This window comes from Leucopleurus acutus (assembly GCF_964270905.1).
Source record: "Leucopleurus acutus genome assembly, chromosome: X".
Taxonomy (NCBI): Eukaryota; Metazoa; Chordata; class Mammalia; order Artiodactyla; family Delphinidae; genus Leucopleurus; species Leucopleurus acutus.
The window spans coordinates 88,751,914-88,760,973 of NC_139148.1; positions in this window are offsets into that span (position 1 = coordinate 88,751,914).

A 9,060-nucleotide genomic window follows, 5' to 3' on the forward strand; every position below is an offset into this window, starting at 1 on the left:
GTGTCAGGATAGTTTGACTAGAAGGGAATGGATTCTTTATAGTTACAATTTCATCAAGTATTACCATTCTGTACACATACAACACAGAGTTCATAAAGGTATGAAAGGTGAGAAGCAAGAAAATTGTCAACATTTATGATCAGCAACAATTTTCTTTAAAGAGCACCATTAAATTTCAATATGGAATATCTTTAAAAGCTTCAAGCTTTTAGAAGAAATTCAGTCTCATGAAACTGTAATAAAATTAAAGAACATCTTCTGTTAATGTACATATTTGTAAATATGCAAAAAGGAATATTCCTCTGGGAACACTAGCCCAAGAACCACCGCAGCCCTGCCGCCTGGCATACCAGGACCCAGCCCATACACCAACAGGCTGGCACCAGCTCTGGGACACATTGGGCCCCTCAACCAGCTGCTCCTGGATCTGGCCCCACTCACCAGTGGGATGGTGCCAGCTTTGGGACACACCATACCCAGCCATGTCAGAAACTGGCCCCACACACCAGCAAACCGGCACTAGCTTCAGGAATCCAAGGCCCTGCAGTCAGAGACCCAGGAACCTGGCTCTACCCACCAGTGAGCCAGCACTAGCTCCAGGACTCCCTGGGCCACAGCCCCACCCACCAGCAGGTCAACACCAGTTCCAAGACACCCCTCAGGCAGCTGCCCTGGGATCCAGCCCCACTCAACAGTGGGCCAACACCAGCTTTTGGACACCCCCAAACCCGGCAGCCAGCCATGTGGAACTGGCCCTGCCCACCAGCAGGCTGACACTAGATACAGGACCTCTAGCCCCACCACCACCCACTGCAGAGCCTAGCACCACCCACCAGTGGGCCAGTGCTAATCCCGGGACTTCCTGGGGCACTTCAGCCAGCAGCCTCATGACCCAGCCTCACTCGCCAGTGGCCACCAGCCTCTGCACAAGGCAGGGCCTGGCAACCCACTGGACCAGGGGCCAGCCACACCTACCACACCACCCACAGTAGTGTGCCGGTCACAACAGAAGGACACATGCAGCCCTAACAGGGGGCACCCTTAGAGCATATAGCTCTGGTGACCAGAGAGGAGAGCTTGGCTGGGACACACAGCACGTCTCCTACAAAAAGCCACTTCTCTACGGTTGGGAAATGGAGCCAACCTACCAGATACAGAGAAATAAAACAGCAAATTGGACAAAATGAGGCAACAGAGGAATCTATTCCAAACAAAGGAACACGATAAAACCCCAGAAGAAGAACAAAGTGAAGTGGAGATAGGCAATCCACCTGATAAAGAGTTCAGGGTAATGACCATAAAGATGTTCAAAGAACTCAGGAGAAGCTTGGATGAACAGAGTGAGAAGTTTTTAACAAAGATTTAGAAAATATGAAGAAGAACCACACAGAGAAGAATACAATAACGGAAATGAAAAATACACTAAACGGAATCAACAGTAAATGAAATGATGCAGAGGAATGGACGAGCAAGCTGGAAGACTGAGTAGTAGATATAACTGAAGCAGAATAGAAAAAAGAAAAAAAGAGAAAAAGAAATAGGACAGTTTAAGAGACCTCTGGGACAACAGCAAGTGTACTAACATTTGCATTATAGGGGTCTGAGAAGGAGAAGAGAAAGAGAAAGTGAAAGGAGCAGAGAACATATTTGAAGACATGATAGCTGAAAACATCCCTAACCTGGGAAAGGACAGAGATATCCAGGTTTAGTAAGCACAGAGAGTCCCAAACAGGGTCAAGGCAAAGGAGACCACACCAAGACACACTGTAGTTAAAATGGCAAAAATTAAAGATATCAGAGCAATTGGAATGAATCCAACTGGATCACAGAGTGTGATCCTTTTTAATGTAGCGTTGGATTCGGTTTGCTAATATGTGGTTGAGGATTTTTGCATCTATATTCTTCACAGATATTGGCCTGTAATTATCTCTTTTGGTAGTATCTTTGTCTGCTTTTGGTATCAGGGTGATGGTGCCTTCATAGAATGAATTTGGGACTGTTCCCTCCTCTTCAATCTTTTGGAAGAGTTTGAGAAGTATAGGTATAATTTCTATGTATGTTTGGTAGAATTTACTGGTGAAGCTGTCTGGTACTGGACTTTTGTTTGCAGTGAGGTTTTTTTATTTTGTTTTAATAACAGATTCTATTTCACTTCTAGTGATTGGTCTGTTCAAATTATCTGTTTCTTCTTGACTCAAATTTGGCAGGCTGTATATTTCTAGACACTTGTCCATTTCTTCTTGGTTGTCTAATTTGTTGGCATATCACTGTTCATAGTATTCTCTTATATGTTTTGGTTTTCGTGGCTTTTTTTTTGTTTTTTGTGGTATTGGTTGTTGCTTCTGTTTCATTTATTAGTTTGTTTATTTGGGCCCTTTCTTTTATTTTCTTGATGAGCCTGGCTAAAAGTTTGTCGATATTCTTTGTCTTTTCAAAAATCTAGCCCTTGGTTTTATTGATCTTTTCTATTTTTATCTCTATTTTATTTCTTTCCTCTGATCTTTCCCAAAGAAGTGACTTTGGGATTTTTTTGATTCTTCCTTTTCTAATTCTTTTTCTCTTTCTGTTTATTTGAGATTTTTCTTGTTCCTTGAGGAAGGGCTGAAAAGCTATGTACTTCCCTATGAGAACTGCTTTTGCTGCATCACATAGATTTTGGACGGTTGTGTTTTCATTGTCATTTGTTTTGAGGTATTTCCTGATTTCTTCTTTGATTTCATCATTAACCCACTGGTTTTTTGGTAGCATGTTGTGCAATCTCCATGTATTCGTTTTTTCCCATTTTTCTTTCTGTGGTTGATTTCTAGTTTCATAACACTGTGGTTATAAAAGATGCTTGAAGTCATTTCTATCCTCTTAATTGTGTTGAGGTTTGTTTTTTGACCTAGTATGTGGCCTCTCCTAGAGATCGTTCCTTGAACGCTTGAAAAGAATGTGTATTCTGTTTATGGGGGTGATGTAGTGTCCTGTAGATATAAATTAAGTCCAAGTGGTCTACTGTGTCATTTAGGGCCTCTGTTGCTGTGTTGATTTTCTGTCTGGAAGTTGTGTCCATTGATATCAGTGAGGTGTTAAAGTCTCCTAGTATCATAGTATTCCTGTTAATTTCTCCCTTTATGTTTACAACTATTTGTTTTATATATTTAGGTGCTCCTATATGGGCTGTATATATGCCAACTAGTGTAATATCCTCTTCTTTATTGATCCCTTTATCATTATATAATGTCCTACTTTGTCTTTATGGACTTTGTTTTAAGTCTATTTTGTCTGATATCTGTATTGCTAAGCCCGCATTCTTGTTGTTTCCATTTGCATGAAATAGCTTTCCATCTCCTCACTTTCAATCTGTCTGTGTCTTGTGCCCTGAAGTGAGTCTCTAATAGGCAGCATATTGTACATTCTTGTTTTGTTTTGTTTTTTTTTATCCATTCAGCCACTCTGTCTTTTGATGGGAGCATTTAGTCCACTGATATTTAAAGTAATTATTGATAAGTATGTACTTACTGCCATTTTAAACCTTGTTTCCCAGTTGACTTTGTAGTTCTCTATATCTTTCACTTTGGCCATTTTAATTATGCTACGTCTTGGTGTCACTCTATTTGTGTTCTTCTTATGTGGGACCCTCTGTGCTTCCTGTACCTGGATATCGGTTTTCTTCTTTAGGTTTGGGAAGTTTTCAGCCATAATTTCTTCAAATACATTTTCTATCCCCTTTTCTCTCTCCTCTTCTTCTGGTATCCCTATTATGCATATGACTGTGCACATTATGCATATGATTATGCATATAATGCATGCTTTATATTATCCTATATAAAGGATAATATAATGTTTCATATATTTCTTATATAATGTCTCATATGTTTTCTTCATTTTTAAAAATTTGTCTTTCTGTCTGCTGTTCTGATTTGGTGATTTCCATTATTCTATCTTCCAGATTACTTATTTATTCTTCTGCTTTGGTTAGTCTGCTATTTATTGCTTTTAGTTTGTTTTTTATCTCGGCAATTGAGTTGTCTAGTTTTGATTGATTTCTCTTTATAGTTTCTAGTTCCTTGTTGCAGGGATCTGCATGTCTATCAATAATCTTTCTTAATTTCTTTAGCCTTTTTCTTACCTCCTTTCTGAATCTGGGGACTAATAGACTGGTGAGGTCTCTTTCATTATTTGTTCCTTCAGGGGATTTCTCTTGTTCTTTTCACTGGGAATAGTTCTTCTGTTTTTCATTCTACTTAACTTTCTTTGTCTCTGAATTTAGGAGAAGCATGAATCTACTGTGTTCTTGAAGGGGTGTTTTGAGGTTGGAGGATTCCTGTGTAGACGGTATGAGTCCAATATTTTTGGTGCAAGGGCTGGTTTTGGTGTGGGTGCTTGCCACGTATTTCCTTAAAGTGTGCTGGCCCTTGTTCCCTTGATAGGGGGTGTGTTTGAAGTTGTGTTGATCAGAGCCTGCACTGGTTGTTGGCTGGGGCCTCCTCTTTGCTCGATGGGTGTCACAGCCCTGTTGGGGCTGGGGTCTGCTTCCCAGCTGTTGGAGTAGAAGCCCTGAGGGTCAGGTTCAGTCAGGTTCCATTGCCCCTGAGCACATGCCCTGATGCAAAGGAGGTGACCACTGAAGCTAATGAGGTCCGTGTGGTCACCACAAACCTATGTGCCTCCCGTGCAGGCATCTATGGTCCTGCCCAGAAGCAGCCCAAGGTTGCATCCCTTTCTCTGTTGTGTTTTCATCCCAGACCTAGTGCTGGGCTGTGGTGTGGAGTAGGCTGGTGCTGGCGGCCGGGGGCCCGTGGCTGCAGGAATTGAGGTGGTTGTGCTGCTGCCTGGAACCTGGGCTGCCTCTGTGGCAGACCTCTCCCAGGACCTGTCAGCTCCAGATCTGGCTCCAAGCTATGGTGTAGTGTGAGCGGAGCAAGTGTGCTCCCACCGTGAAATGAACGGCTGCATACTCCTGCACAGAGCCCGTCCAACCGAGGTGCAGTGCCCAGCTGCTGTGCCTTTCCGTGGCGCCATCTGGTGCATGTGCTGGCAAAGTCCACCATGGGATGACCTGCCCCCTCTGTGTGCACACTGACAGTGGGCACTGTGGCAGGACCTGCCCCCACTATGTGCGGGCTCACCATGGGCTCCTTGGTTTGGCCCAGACCGTACCCCAGGCCCGCCGGGCTGTCTCGACACATCTAGATCAAGTCCTCTCCCTGGACCTGTGTACCTAAGATTCAATGCTCAGCTGCTGTGTGCATCTGAGGCCCCACCACCTTGTGTGTGCTTTGGATTGGGAAGTGCAGCAAGGCAACAGCCACCAGTGCCAGTCTCTCTCTGCCCTGATTGTTAGCAAGCCAGCATGCATGCACTCCTTGTGAGTAGAATTTAGGCTTTTGCAGCCCCTCCAACTATCCCAGGGCTTTTCTATCAGGCAAGGGGGATCCCCTGGGCAAGTGTCTGTCTATGTGTAACTTTCCTCCTTTACAGATCTCTCCCAGGGGTGCCAGGACCGTCCTCATGCCTTTAAAATTTTTTTCTGTCCTTCCTGGATAGGTAGAGATATTCCTTGCAGATTTGGTGGTGTAGGAGATCTTCTGCCAGTTTCCAGATGGCTTTCTGTGAGAATTGCCTCAAATGTAGGGGTATTTTTATTGTGTTTGTGGGGAGAGGTGAGCTCCACATACTCCTACTCCACCATCTTGATACCCCTCCCCATTTGGGAGACTTTGAATTGCATCAAAGTGTCCCATATAAAAACAGATACACTAGACTAAATTAGAATTTCAGAATCCAGTGATAGTCAACTATTGCAAGTGCCTGTCAGATTTTAGAGAGCACAGGATATGCTATGTTTTTCCAGATTTTGTGGGAAAAAAAAAGGTAGAGCATCATGTACATTTTAGATTATCGCTGGCCCCAAACAGACTACATGAAGTAGATAATTAAAAATCATCTGGTGATGTTATGGAAATGCAAAGTTCATTGATAGAACTTAGTCCTCAAAGCCTGCTTTTATTCTAAAGAAAACTGGCAAAGATCACTCATTTACATCATATGGGAACATATCCACCAGCAGTAGATGCCAGTGTGATATCGTAACAAGAAAACAATGTGGCTGTTTACGTAAAAACCCATCTCACAATACTTTCGAAGACTATAGTTAGAGGAGGGTGTGGCAAAAAAAAGAGTTACAATGAGTGGATAACAAGAGCCAAGCTAGGACCACTTCAATTCTCCCTGTCTAATAATTTTTAAAGCCTTGAAACACACTTATTTAATTTTTAAGTGGCCTTCACGCAGAATCGATTTTCAAACTGTACCAGACGGATCATACCATCACAAATGACATAGTTTATGAGCAAAAACCCTGTAAGGAATCCCTGCCTTCTCGCCCCTTTCCATTCTTTGTCCTCAAAAGAAGTTTTCACGGTGGATGTAATTTTCTGTTTCCAGGCTGTGGTACTCCCCATGAATGAGCTCATCACCTAGAGCTGTCAAAATTTACACTGTGCTGGGGGAAGGGAGCACACTGAGTACTCTGACAGGGAGCACTATCTACAATTGTTTCTCTTCTTTCCCATTGCTTGACACTGACAGTAAAGTCACTTCTAGTTAATTAACGAGCTTCTTAAAGGAACAAAGAAAAACATGTTTCAATTACCATTTCTATAAAGGCACAGCAATATCTCATAAGTTCTCTTGGATAATGTTACCAGATTAAGTCAATTTTACTTTCTGAAAGTAAATTCACATAGGATCTCTACTTGAGTTGTACATATTTGTGTTTGTACCAAAAGCATTTGAGTATTTGTGTTTAATTTAGCAGCATCACAAATGTCTGTTATTCTCCTTTCCCATTTCTCTGTGTTAAACAAAGCCACTAGGACTGACCTCCTAAACGTCCAACCCAAAACAGAAATATAAAAGAAGTCAAAGTTGTTCCAAGTAAACCTTGCCAAACAACATTCAAGAAGAATAGCTTATCAGCCTGCCTGACCTAAACAAACACAGCACCTGATACATGCAGTGCCTAAACTGCCTAGCTCATATAAGCTGTGTTCATACAGGTGTTTACCCATAGCCTTAGCGTCCCTTCCCCAATGTATGTTACAAAGAGCTGACGGGCACCCACTGGTGTAACTAAATATATTTTTAAATCCTAAAATAACTCCTGGTAATCATCACAGGGAAAGAATAAATGATACGACCTTTAGTTCTGACAGGAGAATATCTGACCCTTCCCAAGTAAAATTATAATTAGAACTCCAGGGTTTGCCTTTTGGTGAAAGAAGTTGACCTCAATCATCATTAGTGGATTTGTCCATTACAGAAGCTACAGTTGGGACAGACATCAGGTCTTGCTGTTGGATTCCATCCAGTGATTGTATACAGATGCTTCCTAAATCCATCTTGAGGTTTCATAATAGGCTCTATTGTAAACACGTGGCTCTGTTTTCATACCCTTCATTTACACGTGTCCCATAAATAATTTTCCAAAATTATCTAAGTAACAGCAATGTGCCCAAACAGAGTCACTCCAAAAAAGCACTACTTCCTTCAACAGGCTTAGAACTACAAACACAGTCTGTTATCCTTACTAGTATATTCAAATTTAACGATGGTGCAAAATTTGGTCTGTTGTATTTTCTTCAGGTTATTTATGTAGCCATGCCACGTTGCAGGGTGCTGGCAAAATAATCCCACTGCTTATATAGCATTACGTTTGCCTAAGCCAGCAAACAGGCAAGATCACATCAAATCTCTTTTGGATATACAGACAGATCTTCCGTTTTCCGTACAAATCAGCAAAAGAGGTGTTTGTAAAGCTGCAATAAGAAAAAAAACACCAAAACTATATTGTATATTCTCCTTTCCCTTTCTCTGTCCTTTCTAGGTAGATGCAAACAAAATATAAATTCAGTAATATCTAATTCAGATTCTGCTCACTTTTAACTTTTGGAATTCCGTAAAGAGCCATAAAGTCTGCAATATTTCTCTTTAGAGTGTTTAAAAATAAAAGAAGGAAACGTTTTCAACTAACGTCTAGCATTTTATACCAACTTTTATATACAGAAATACTTCACTTATTAAGGATAAGTTTATATTTATACCTTAAAATGAATCCGAGGGCCTTACCTGGCTTCAGCTTGGATTATTTCTAATTACTGATAGTACTGGAAATTATTTAAATGGCACTTTAAAGAGGTCCTCTATGATCTCAACTTTTCAGTAACTGCGGATGGCTTTCCAGTTAGTCTGAATAAGGAAGGCTGAATTATTCTTAATTTTCTTTGGAGACTCTTGTGGGTGATCAAAACACAAAGTCTGGAGCCAGGGTGCCTGGGAGTAAACCCTGGTTTGGCACCTATAGGTTCAGTTACCTCTTAGGCAAGTGACTTAACACATCTGTGCTTCCACTTTCTCATCTTTGAAAACTGGAATAATAATCATAGTACCTCGTTTATAGAATTGCCAGCATTAAAGGAGTTGATGTTTTAAAGTGCCTGACACATAGTAATCATTATATACATTTGTTTTCAAATTAACAGCTAAAATTCACTTATTGAGTTTGCTTTAATTTCTCTTAGACTTGCATGAAATTACGGCAACAAAGCTTACCTGTACCCACCGCTTAGGTTTTTGAAGTGGTCCCTAAAATATGGCAATGGTTATGGATTTAGGGAGGACCTAGTCCATTGCTATGTGTTAATTTATGTGTTAAATTTCACGTGTTATAGGGAAACAGAATTAGCACACGAAAGAAGCACCTTAGCACATTAAAAGGGGGTTGGGGCAGGTGAAGCCAGCCTGTGTTCTGAGGAAGATCATCCGGAGGCACCACCATCAACGGGAAGCCCAGGAATGTGGGCAATCTCAGGTCTCCAGGTCTCGTGAAGAGAACAGCCTCCTGAAACATGCAGCCGGGAGAGCCCTGCTGTCACTATCCTACACTCAGGAGGCTGACCCAGCTTTTGAGCACCGTGGGCTCCTAAGGCTATGGTCACGCGGATGCGGCCATCAAGTGGCAGGCCCTGACAGTTATGTGGCAGGCCCAGACCTACTGGCCATGTCAGCACCATG